Genomic DNA, 13879 nt, shown 5'->3' on the forward strand with positions numbered 1-13879 from the left:
GAACTGAACTTCTCTAATGTGGTCGGCTTCCAACAGCTTTTTTATCTCTGCTCGGATGATCACGTTCTACTCGGAGTTGAAATCCCTTTTCTGTTGCTTGACCGGCCGAGCGTCCGGTCTGACGTGCAACTCATGTTGGGCCACGCTTGGGGAGATGCCGGGCAGCTCATGTGTCGACCATGCAAACACGTCATGATTTTTCTTAAGGCGGAGGATCAATTCTGCCTTCTGCTTCTCCTCCAGGTCGGCAGCCACGTAAGTCTTGGCTTCCGACCGGTTGGGGTGGATCTGTATCTCCTTCTTTTCTTCATATATCAAGGTAGGAGGTTTTTCGGTAATAGAGTTTACCTCTAGCTGTGGAGCTTTCCGTGCTACTTTGGCCTCGATCTTGACCATCTCCACGTAACATCGCCGAGCGGCCAGCTGATCACCTTTAACCTCGGCCACCTGGTCATCTACCAGGAACTTTATCTTCTGTCAGTAAGTAGATACTACCGCACGGAACTCGTTGAGCGTCGGTCGGCCCAAAATGACGTTGTAGGTCGATGGTGCGTCCACAACTATGAAGTTGGTGTTTCGAGTCCTCCTCAACGGCTCTTCTCCCAGTGAGATGGCCAGTCTTGCTTGGTCAATCAACAAAACTTCATTGGCCGTGAACCCGTAGAGTGGGGTCACCATGGGCAGCAGTTCACCGCGATTGATCTGCAGTTGATCGAACGTCTTCTTAAAAATGATGTTCACCGAACTTCCTATGTTGATGACGGTTCGGTGAATGGTGTAATTGGCGATCACCGCTTGTATGATCAAAGCATCATTGCGAGGGACTTTAACCCCCTCTAGATCGTTGGGGCCGAAACTAATCTAAGGCCCTTCGGCCTTCTCCTTGCTGCATCTGACAGCATGTATCTCCAACCATTGGGCGTACGATTTCCTATCGCGGTTGAAGTCTCCACCGGTCGGACCTCCGACAATCATACCTATCTCTCCCTAGGAGGCGTTAATTCTGTTCTCCTCTTCCCGGGCTGACGGCCTATTCCGCTCGGACGGAATTCTGGAGGGATTGGTTTCCTCCCTCCGCTGATGGTGGTGGCGCTCGGGCTCCCTTCTTTCTTCTCATCACCCGGTCGAGCGACGACGATGTTAGGATCGGTTGAGCTAGAGGGGGGGTGAATGACTCACTTCGTTTTCTTGATCTTTGATTTTGCACAGCGGAAACTTGAAGCCAATGCTAACTCAGGTATTTACTTGGTATCCACCTCCTCAAGGAGGTGACTAATCCAAGGATCCACGCCACTCACCACACTTCCATTATCCAAAACCCTCATTCTCGGAATCACACCGAAGGTGGAGAAACCTTACAACACTTACAATACTTCCTCTCCAAAAGGAAATAGCTCACACTCACTACAATGAGGAAGAGAAGAGATTTACAAACTTGAAATAGTTTCTTCCTTGTGGCGTGAGATTTGAAAGCTTGGAGAGATTGAGAGCTTTAACTTCCAACGCTTGAGAGATCTTGAGCACTTTAAGGATTCTTCACACCAAAGCAATAGAACAGTAATTTTTTGTTCATCGGTGCTTGTTCCTCTTTCTTCCAGCGTTTTAAACATCAAGAAAACTAGCCGTTTCTCACGCTATCGTCGCCGTGGATCGATTGAGATTATGTCCCAATCGATTCATAAGTATCCGTTGGAAGCCATCGCGTCAAGATCAACGGTGCAGATTCTTTTATTTGACTTGGATCGATTGTGGCAGCGTTTGAATCGATTCAGTCGCTTGCTCATGAAATCGCAGCTTTGTGAATCGATCGGCCGATCGATTGACTTACCTTCAATCGATCGGCTGATCGATTCAAAGGCATTCTGCCTCACAGCCATGTCTGAATCGATTCATCAATTGATCTCTGATAGTGATCCTAACACACATATAATCTTGTGACCTACAGGAGCTTCTTTTGCCAAGAATCTGGTCCCCGACCTTCTCGGACTTCTCTTGCATCTGGTCTTCTAACCTGCAAGAAACCTTTTTACCAAGAATCCAGTCCTCGACCTTCTTGGACTTCTCTTGCATCTGGTCTTCCGACCTGCAAGAAACTCCTCTTGCAAACTCACAATGCATGTTAGTTCCAACGTATTAACCTAAACTTAAATAATTGTCAACACATTGAAACTTCCAGGGCATGATTGCACCAACAATCTCCCCTTTTTTGATGTTTGACAATCTATTTAAGTTTAGTTTAACTTCCAAATATCATAATGATACAATGATAGATAATGATTGCAACAACGCTGAAAATCATCTAAATTAAGCATAAGCAATAAATATGAACATATTTAAGCAGTAAGTTTGATTTTAATTATCTTAAGCATAAACTTCAACATATATCTCCCCCTTTGTCAAAAATCAAAAAACAGAACTCCCCCTCAATAAGTGCACGAGGCAAATACGATAAATCCGAGGGGTGCTCCCCCTAAAACACATATATCCACAGAATAGAACAACATTGAAATAGAGACATATATATATAAACAAAATGAAATACATCATAAGGAGTATATCATACATTCAAAAAGAGACGAAGTTCACACAGGGACTCCATAACAACAACCAGCCATATAGCATACAATAACATGTCCTAGCGGGACAAAGAACTCGATAAGATCATCGCCCGAAGGAGGGGGATCAGCAACAGCAGCAGGAGGAGGAGCCGAAGTAGTAGCTAGAGTAGGAACCGCCTCAGTGTCAGCACCAGCAGCATCCTCAACCTGGGGAATGGGAGCAGTGGAGGGAGCAGACTGAGACGGATTACCTGTCACCCAGGAGCTCACCAAATCCACTAATGTATCCATGATCGCCTGCATCGAAGTCTGTCGATGGACCATGGTCTCCATCATGGAACGCAGGTCAGCTATCTCCATGGACAGCTCCTCCAGTCGAGTGTCGACAGTCTCCTCGAATGTCGGAGAAGCCGGCTCGGGAATATCCTCCTCAGCATCATCCGCCGCAGGGACCAAGGCCTGTGCATCCCCCCTGTGGCGAGCCCGGGGTCCCACACCAAAAGCACGACCATCGATCCATCGAACTCCAGCTGGACCACCAATCAAGCCCGTCTTCTTGAAAGAGCGGGAAGAAATCCGAGAATAAGTCACTGTCATGTGCTCCAGCCGTCCCCGGGAGACATCTATCTTCTGGGACTCCAGCCAATCTGTGATAAGATGCCCGAAAGGCATATGTATCGTCTGCTGCACGGGCTGGGTAAAATGAATGATGCAATGAAAGATGTTCAGAGCGATGTTGATGTCAAGAGAATGACGAATGACATAGAGAGCAAACATATGAGGCGGTCGTAGAGCGGCTAGGGCACGAGAGACAATGGGGAAAAGGCAGTTGATGATTACTTTAAACAAAGCGGCATTTTCAGCCGATAACTCAAGAGAAGAAAACTTAGTGATATGAGCATCTGGCCCATCCGGACGAGGACGACCAAAGAAGAACTGATGCATGGATGCAATGCTAATATGCTCAAAAGGTGGAGGCAGCTCATCGGGAAGATTGGGATAAAAGACAAAATCATTGTTTGAAGGTAGACATTCGAGATAAGATTGAAGAATCTCATAAGAGAAGTCCAGGCTCCGTTTTGCAACACGAGTGCGATAATTTACACCATCTGAAGTGTGTAAATTATTATAAAATTCGGAGACAAGACCTACATTGATGTCCCTCTCACAGGTCAACAAAGAGTCAAGTTTATAATGTTTGAACCTATTATAGGTATCAAAACAAGATGTCCTATAGTATTGCAAATCAACTGATCTAGGGGGTATAAGTTTGAAGGTGTTTTTGTTAAAAGCTTGTTGCATCGCAGCATTTGGAAATCTCGGATCAGTGGGAGGTTGAGGGGGAGAGGAGGGTACAGACGATCCTTCGCCCGATTCACGAACCTTTTGTTTCTTTCTGTGGGATAAAGAAAATGGTACATGGTTTGGCAGTGCAACAGGGAAGGATATGCAAAAATGCAAGGGCAAGGCAAATGTGATGCATGAGGTATAATGCAATGCACAAAGACACACAAGACACATATAGATTAGGTCAAATATAACAAGAAACAAAACAAAACAAAAAAAAATAAGAGAAGAGCAAAGAATTTTACTTAGGATTAGGGTTTTGAGTCCGCATGATATGTGAGGATGCAGAGACGAGGAAAAGAACTGCCCAGTGCGTCGAGAGAGAAGAAGCAAAATCGGAAGAGAAGTGGAAGAGCTCCCCTTCGCCGGAGAAGCACGCCGGAGTGAACAATCGAGGCAGACGAAAAAAATCGCCTAGGAAGTCGCCTAGGGCAAGACAGGGTCGAGAGAGAGAAGAGGAAGTGATGAGAGTAAGTGGATCGATTCGAATTTTGGGGGTTTAAGACGGGTTTTAAGCTCTCGATCGATCGACCAATCGATTGAGAAAACGTGAATCGATCGGTCGATCGATTCACGACGCTTCTGTGAGAATTCGTACAGCGTCTCAATCGATCCAACGATCGATTCAACCGGGATAAATCGATCCGTTGATCGATTAAAAAGCCTTTTGTGAAAATCGAAAGAACGACCCAATCGATCCATCGATCGATTGACCCTCTCTGAATCGATTCATCAATCGATTCAGATGCCTTCTGGAAAAATGAAAAAACGCAGTCTAATCGATCCATTGATCGATTGGAATGGTCTGAATCGATCCATTGATCGATTCAGATGCCTTCTGGAAAAAAAAACTTGAGTATGCTTCTGTGGTTGAACGAAAGTGCGTCGTAATCGATCCATTGATCGATCCAAACGATCTGATTGATCCATTGATCGATTCAGATGCGTTCTGGAGTGAAAGGTGAACCTCCCAATCGATCAACCGATCGATTGGGAAGTCTGATATTTTTGCATTTCTTAAAACCGTTCAAATCCAAGTTTTGGAAACGTACAACTAATTGTATATTCCTCTAAAAATCACGAAATTTGGTGTAACCACTAATTATGCCACATATTATCAAGGAAAAATAAAGGTTTACAAAAGCGACACTCGTTAGGCAAGATTTACACAAAAGTAAAAATTGTTGAAAACATCAATGATTCGAGTGAATTTTATCAAGGTTTCAAACATAAGTATGGTGCATATGGTGGGTGTAAAAATTTCCAATCATAATTGTAGGGCAACGTATACATGATTTGTACACGTGCTTTCCCTATGATTGGACAAATGAATGTTTCACATGAAAACCACTTTTCTTGACCAAAATAATGCATCATAACAAGCATCATGACCAAGATAAATGTCCCTAACCTCTCACCCCATCTAAATCATATTAAGAGAACAATCCTATGTTCTTGTGAGAGGCAATGTTAAGATGAATAAGCCTTAAAGAACTCTACCTATGAAGTGATCATGGAGGATGTGATTTAATCAATACAACACATTCCCAATTCCCTTCTAAGAAAGCTAAATTCAACTTCGGGAAGAGGTTTAGTGAAGATATCGGCTAAGTTTGATTTTGATCCAACATAATTTAAAATGATATCACCTCGAGTTACATGATCACGAATAAAATGATGTTTAACCTCTATGTGTTTCGTTCTTGAATGATGAACGGGATTTTTGGTAAAGTTGATTGTACTCACATTATCACAAAGAACTTGAACATTGTTATAGGTAAGTTTATAGTCTTCTAGAGTATGAGTCATCCACAATAATTGTGATACACACTCTCCCATGGCAATATATTCCGCTTCGGTTGTGGAGAGAGCTACACAATGTTGTTTTCTACTTGACCAACTTACCAAAGAGGACCCTAGAAATTGACAACTACCACTAGTGCTTTTGCGATCTAATTTGCATCCGACATAATCGGAATCGGTATAGCCCACTAGGTCAAAAGTTTCGGTTCTAGGATACCAAAGACCAACATTTTGAGTCCCCTTGAGATAACAAAGAATACGCTTAACGGCACTCAAATGTGACTCCTTGGCACAAGATTGATACCTAGCACATATACCTACGGCGAAAAGTATATCGGGTCTACTAGCCGTGAGATAGAGAAGACTTCCTATAGCACTACGATACACCTTGGAGTCAACTTCTTTCCCCTCAATGTCTTTATCCAATTTAATATTTGTGGCCATGGGAGTAGATATTTCCTTTGCATTTTCCATCCCAAATTTTTTAAATAGCTCTTTGACATATTTGGATTGATGAATGTAGATGTCTTCTTTTGTTTGCTTAATTTGTAATCCTAGGAAAAATGTCAACTCACAAACCAAACTCATTTCAAATTCACTCTCCATGTGATTAATGAATTCATTTAAAAAATCTTTATTTGTGGAACCACAAATAATGTCATCTACATATACTTGGGCCACAAACATATCATCACCACTATTTTCAAGAATAAGGTAGGATCAATTTTTCCTCTATGAAACCCTTTTGATACTAGAAATGTTGACAATCGTTCATACCAAGCTCGAGGAGCTTGTTTTAGTCCATATAAGGCCTTTTTAAGTTTATATACATGGGTTGGACACTCCAAATTCTCAAATCCTGGTGGTTGCTCAACATATACTTCTTCTTTTATAACACCATTTAAAAATGCTGATTTTACATCCATTTGGTACAATTTGAAACCCTTGTGGGCGGCAAAGGCCAACATCATTCTAATTGACTCCAATCTTGCTACGGGTGCATAAGTTTCATCATAGTCCAACCCTTCTACTTGATTGAAACCCCTAGCGACCAATCTAGCTTTGTTTCTCACCACTATCCCTTTATCATCAAGTTTGTTCCTAAAAACCCATTTTGTATCAATAATTGATTTGTTGTTAGGCCTAGGAACTAAATCCCAAACTTGACTTCTCTCAAATTGAGATAATTCATCTTGCATTGCTAAAATCCAATCCAGATCAAACAAGGCATCATCAATGGTTTTTGGTTCTATTTGAGATATTAAGGCAACTTGACTTCCTTCATTTCTAAAGTAAGATCGAGTTCTCACTCCTTGAGTAATGTCTCCTACTACTTGATCTAAGGGATGATTTACATGAGTCCTAGTAGGTCTTGAGTCTTGATTTGTTATAATTTTGGGTTCAAGTGGCAAAGGTTCATTTTTCTCACCATCACTTTCTTGATTTTCATCTCCTTGATGATTTACCTCATTTAGTGTTAGTTTCTCCAACTCAAATTGTAATTCTTCATCGTTTGTTCTTATAGAGTTTAAGGAAGGATTTTCTTCAAATACAACATTTAGTGATTCTTCAACTAGTTTTGATCTTTTGTTGTAAATTCGGTATGCCTTGCTATGACTTGAGTAACCTACAAGAATCCCCTCATCCGCCTTAGCGGAAAACTTTCCCAAGTGATCCTTGGTGTTTAGAATATAGACTTTACATCCAAATACTCTAAGATGCTTAATTGTAGGTTGTTTACCAAACCACAATTCATGAGGTATTTTTCCTAGAAACCTATGTATTAAAGTTCGATTTTGGACATAACAAGCCGTATTAATTGCTTCGGCCCATAGGAAACTATGTAGTGAATATTCATTTAACATGCTCTTAGCGACCTCTTGCAAAACCCTATTTTTCCTCTCAACAACTCCATTTTGTTGAGGTGTTCTAGGGGTTGAAAATTCATGTTTATATCCTTTTTCTATACAAAAATTAGTGAATCTATCATTTTCAAACTCACCTCCATGATCACTTCTTATTTTGTTTATCTTATGAGCCTTTTCATTTTCTACTCTATTACAAAAAGCAATCAAGGTATCTAAAGTTTGATCCTTATGTTTCAAAAAAAACACCCATGTATATCTAGTGTAATCATCCACAATCACAAAGCAATATCTACTACCATTTAAAGAAATATATTTACTACTATCAAATAAATCCATGTGAATGAGCTCCAAAGCATTTGAGGTACTTACAACATTTTTACCTTTATGAGTAGCTTTGGTTTGCTTACCCATTTGACATGCATCACATATTTTGTCTTTTTGAAACTTCAACTTTGGCAATCCGTGCACCAACTCCTTCTTTGAAAGGTTTTTGATATTCTTCATGTTGGTGTGAGCGAGTCTCTAGTGCCAAAGCCACGTCTCCTCTTCTTTGGACATGAGACACTTAGCAAACACATTAGTAGCACCAAATAGTTCAACTTGATAAATATTCTCTCTTCTATGGCCTATGAGAATATTGGTGTTTAGTTCACTATGCTTGATTAGGCATTGAGATGAGTTGAACTCAACTCCATAACCCGAATCACATAGTTGACTAACACTCAAAAGATTAAAGACCATGCCTTTCACTAATAACACATTTTTTATTACAAATTTTTTCGAAATTCTAATATCTCAAATTCCTATAACTTTTAACTCACCACTATTACCAAAAGAAACGGTACCTTTACTTTTGTGTCTAAATGATGAAAATTTTGATGAGTCCCCCGTCATATGCTTAGAGCATCCACTATCTACGAACCATGTTGTTGGATGCTCCCCCTTCGCGCATGCCTGTTTAAACACGATGAACCAAATGTTTTGGTACCCACACTTTGGGTCCGGTAGCATCAATAACAAATTGCTTGGGTACCCAAGCTTGAACAACCTTAACCCTTGAAGCATGGTTTCTACTAATTAGAGACATGAATTTAACTTCCTTATCTTGTGATTTAAAACCTATTCCCGCTTTGTTGTACACGCCTCTTTGAGCTCCTAGAATCATGTCTAAGTATTTTGAGCTTGAAGTAAATTTTTCTAGAGCACATCTAAGATCATCAACTTGTGATTTCAATGATACATTTTCTTTTTCAAGATCATCAACATCATTTTTGTCATTTTCATGAAGCATGCAACTTTCACATGGGACAATTTCATTTTTGAGTGATTTCAATTCATTTTACAATCTTTTAACCTTCCCTTTTGATTTTGCTAGTGCATTGGTTAAGCATGCAATGGTGGCATACATCTTATCAAGCTTGGGAGAAATTACCTCATCATCACTAGATGATGACTCACTTGAAGATTCCACATCTTCTACATGACTATCTTCATCTTCACTATCTTCTACATGGCTTAAGGCCATGAGAGTCATGTGCTTTGAGCTCTTCCTTTCATCTTCTTCCGATGAGCTTGATGACGAGTCATCCCATGTGGCTTTCAACGCCTTCTTCTTTTTCTTGATCTTTTCTTCTTGCTTCTTCAACTTTGGACACTCTGTTTTGTAGTACCCCTTTTTCTTGCATTCATAGAAAATTACATCATTCTTATTCTTAGAATCCACAAGAGATTTACCTTTTCTCTTCTCATCATTGAAGATTTTCTTAACATCCTTCTTGTCAAATTTCCTTGAATGTCTCATCATTCTTCGAACGAAGTTTGCCATTTCACTTGATGATAGCTCTTCATCACTATCACTATCACTATCTTATTCGGATTCTGAAGATGACTCCTTCTCCTTTTTCTTTTCCTTGTGCTTCTTTTTGTTCTTTTCACCTGCAACCAAGGCTATACCTTTCTCCTTATGGCTTGTGTTAGCTTGCTCATGCAACTCAAGTTCACAAAATAATTCATCCAATTTCACTATTGACAAATCCCTTGAAACCTTATAAGCATCCACCATGGATGACTATAAAGAGTTTCTTGGGAAAGATTTTAAAGCATACCTTATGAGATCTCGGTTCTCCACACTCTCTCCAACTGAATGAAGACCATTTAGGAGTTCCTTGAATCTCCCATGTAGTGAGCTTATCGTTTCTCCATCCTTCATGGTGAAGTTTTGAAGTTGATTTATCAACAAATCTCTCTTTGCAATTCGTGAATCCTTGGTGCCTTCATTTAGTTCAATAAGCTTATCCCACAAATCCTTGGCACTCTTAAAAGGTCCAACTTTGTTGAGTTGTTCCGAGCTTAATCCACATTGAAGAGTCACAATCGCCTTTGCATTTGCTTGAGCCTTCATTTTTTGTTCAACAGCCCACCTTGATGACTCAAGCATTTTTCCATTTTCAGTTGGCGCCATGAAACCCTCCGTGATTGAGAACCACATATCAATTTCGGTCATGAGATAGTGTTCCATGCGGCTCTTCCAATAAGCAAAATTACTGCCTTCATAGAATGGTGGTCGTGAAGTACTATGTCCCTCCTTCATTGACATCTCGTAGCTCTTTAACTTGTGCTTTCTTGACAATGAATCCTCAAAAGCAAACCAATGCTCTGATACCACTTGTTAGGATCGGTTGAGCTAAAGGGGGGGGGGGGGGGGGGGGGGGGAATGGCTCACTTCGTTTTCTTGATCTTTGATTTTGCACAGCGGAAACTTGAAGTCAATACTAACTCAAGTATTTACTTGGTATCCACCTCCTCAAGGAGGTGACTAATCCAAGGATCCACGCCACTCACCACACTTCCATTATCCAAAACCCTCCTTTTCAGAATCACACCGAAGGTGGAGAAACCTTACAACACTTACAATACTTCCTCTCCAAAAGGAAATAGCTCACACTCACTACAATGAGGAAGAGAAGAGATTTACAAACTTGAAATAGTTTCTTCCTTATGGCGTGAGATTTGAAAGCTTGGAGAGATTGAGAGCTTTAACTTCCAACGCTTGAGAGATCTTGAGCACTTCAAGGATTCTTCACACCAGAGCAATAGAACAGTAATTTTTTGTTCATCGGTGCTTGTTCCTCTTTCTTCCAGCGTTTTAAACATCAAGAAAACTAGCCGTTTCTCACGCTGCCGTCGCCGTGGATCGATTGAGATTATGTCCCAATCGATTCACAAGTATCCGTTGGAAGCCATCGCGTCAAGATCAACGGTGCAGATTCTTTTATTTGACTTGGATCGATTGGGGCAGCGTTTGAATCGATTCAGCCGCTTGCTCATGAAATCACAACTTTGTGAATCGATCGGCCGATCGATTCAATACCTTGAATCGATCGGTTGATTGTTTCAGGATGATTCTGTGCTTCGCACAGAATGTTCACGGATCGATCGGCCGATCGATTCAATACCTTGAATCGATCGGCTGATCGATTCAGAAGGGTTCTGTGCTTCGCACAGAATGTTCACGGATCGATCGGCTGATCGATTCAGAAGCGTTCTGTGCTTCGCGCAGATCCTTTCCAATCGATCGACCGATCGATTGACTTACCTTCAATCGATCGGCTGATCGATTCAAAGGCATTCTGCCTCACAGCCATGTCTGAATCGATTCACCAATTGATCTCTGATAGTGAGCCTAACACACATATAATCTTGTGACCTACAGGAGCTTCTTTTGCCAAGAATCCGGTCCCCGACCTTCTCGAACTTCTCTTGCATCTGGTCTTCTAACCTACAAGAAACCTTTTTACCAAGAATCCAGTCCTCGACCTTCTTGGACTTCTCTTGCATCTGGTCTTCCGACCTGCAAGAAACTTCTCCTGCAAACTCACAATGCATGTTAGTTCCAACGTATTAACCTAAACTTAAATAATTGTCAACACATTGAAACTTCCAGGGCATGATTGCACCAACAGGCGATCCCGTCGATCAGGAGATGGGGAGCGACGACGATACCCCTAGGGGCTGGTCGGCTGACGATTGGCGTCAGTCCTCGATAGTCCCGCGTATTGTGTGTTGCCAACTGATGGAACGAACAAAACATAGACATCCATACCTTGCTTTTCGACTCTTTGTGCAGGTTGGATGCCATATGTTGTATGGTGTGCACCCTGGCCTCTTGGTGTAGCTGCGCTCCTTCAGCTCTTGGCCCCTTGGGCAGTAGATGGCTGCTAGGTCGACGCTTGATCGGCATCGCTCGGCGCCTCCTTTCTTCTAGCCGTTTGGGCGTCTTCCACATTGATGTACTCATTGGCCTTTTTCAGCATGTGGTTGAAGTCCCGGGGCGGCTTCCTGATGAGTGACCGAAAGAAGTCCCCTTCGGCGAGCCCCTGGGTGAAGACATTCATCATGGTCTCGGACGAGCCCGAGGGGATAGTAGCCTCATTGTTGAACTGATCTAGATGATCATCTGGATCGATCTTCCCATTGTACGTCCCGATCGCCAACGAGGTGTAATGCCGGGGCAGAGGGTCTTGTAAGATCTCCTCTGAGAACTATATGTTAATCCGCTCGGGAGAGGCGGCGTTTCGGGGCGCTTTTCCCTTCCTCGCATCCTAAATGGGCGCCTCGTCTGAAGATGATCCACGCTCTTGATAGGCCTGGGCTATCTCTGAGGGAGTTTGGAATAGAGCCCGATGGAAGGGGATCGATGCAGGCGGCGCTTCCCCTTGGGTGTCGGTCGGCCTTCAATTCTGCCCCCATACGGAGAGTTGCTCCGCTCGGTCTTCTTGACCCGCTCGTCGATCGGCCGCCGAGGTCATAGGTTGCGGTGCGGGCCGATCGGCTATCGCTTGTTGTTGTTGCTGCTCCATCATTTTTGCTGCTCGTGCTTATACGAGCATCTCCAACTCTTCTTGCGTGAGCATCACGGTGGTTAGCCGTCCAGCGTCTTCCATTTCCTCGGCTCAGATTCATGTGACGATCCACAGACGACGCCAAATATGATCCTGTCCGGAAGTCAGGGAAGTGGATGTTGGGAACGTGGCGCTCTTGTTGACCTCCGAGGGACTTTTCTCTTGCCTACAACACAAGTAGCGTCAGTTCCGGGCCAGTGAGGGGGTCCCCGGCGATGGCCCCTCCGACGCTCAAGTCAGTCTCCTGCGAGGCAAGAAGAAGAAACGAAAACTGTAACGCAACTGTAGAGATTGCGAGAAAAGCATACCTCCGCCGATGCTTGGACCCCCTTTATATAGGGCTCCTGTAGCATGTGTGCACACTTCTTAAAGCGGGCGCACAACCCCAATCTTTCCCTGAAGAGACGTGTCAGTAAAGTGTCCCTGACACAGTACCTTAACAGGCTGAGCATATTTCTGAAATGACAGTGGAAGCTTCCGTTGTACGATCTTCTATCTGACCATGCCGTCTGTCGACGACACTAACTCCCAAAAGGATGTCGAAGGATATCCTGCTGTATGTTTCTCGTCTGAACGGAATAGCCACTCGGCTGGGAGTTCCCTATCCATGTGTCGTTCACTCCTGGGTCGAGCGGGGTGGCCACTCGGCTGGAGTCTCCTTTGTCTGGCTAATGAATCTACTTCTTGGCCGAGCGGGATCACGGGGATCCCGCTCGGCCGATCCTTCCACTGGCTGGTTGCTGCACGTGTCCAGACCAAACGGGATAGCCGCCCGACTACAGTAGCATTGTCCGCATGTGATTTGCTCCACCATGACTCCACTCGACTGATGTTTTGAGTATTGGTGTAAGACTGAGCGGGGTAGCCGCTCGGTCTACTTCTACAGATACTTGGCGTTCATTCCTGCCTTGAGTGTCTTAGCTCAGCTGATGGCTGAGCTAGTGATGATGTCGGATCGGACCTTTCATATTTCGGTCGAGTGAACCATTCGCCCGCCTGGCCAATGATAGGGGGCGTTGACCATCTTGATTTTGACCTCCATTGTGGCAAGACTGTTCCAAAGATGAATCCCTCCTTATCACCGCATCAATACATAAACAACTCGCGTTTAGGATTTCAACAAGTACCCAGTTACTGATTGTTGTGATATATACTCTGTATAGTCTGATTATCGAGGTTCATAGCCACCTTAAATATTCTTGTTTCTTTAAAGCAGATGTTGAGGAGCAGAAAAGATTTGTTCAGACTTATCTAACTTCTTCAAGTAATATATATTTGATATCAAGATAGCACTACTTTGAAATTTTTTATCTAAAATCAACACTTGATTAGCCATCTAGTTCTGTTCTGCAAATAACAAGTAAAATATTCAATTTTATGCTGGATAAGGCAACGAGCACTG

The 13879-nt window shown here is 42.8% G+C and overlaps 1 pseudogene; it reads left to right on the forward strand.

The window, feature by feature from the left end:
* LOC121994588 overlaps nt 1-13879 on the forward strand; it is a 74230-nt pseudogene that overhangs the window by 59098 nt on the left and 1253 nt on the right.

The sequence above is a fragment of the Zingiber officinale genome, chromosome 6A (assembly GCF_018446385.1).
Source record: "Zingiber officinale cultivar Zhangliang chromosome 6A, Zo_v1.1, whole genome shotgun sequence".
Lineage (NCBI taxonomy): Eukaryota > Viridiplantae > Streptophyta > Magnoliopsida > Zingiberales > Zingiberaceae > Zingiber > Zingiber officinale.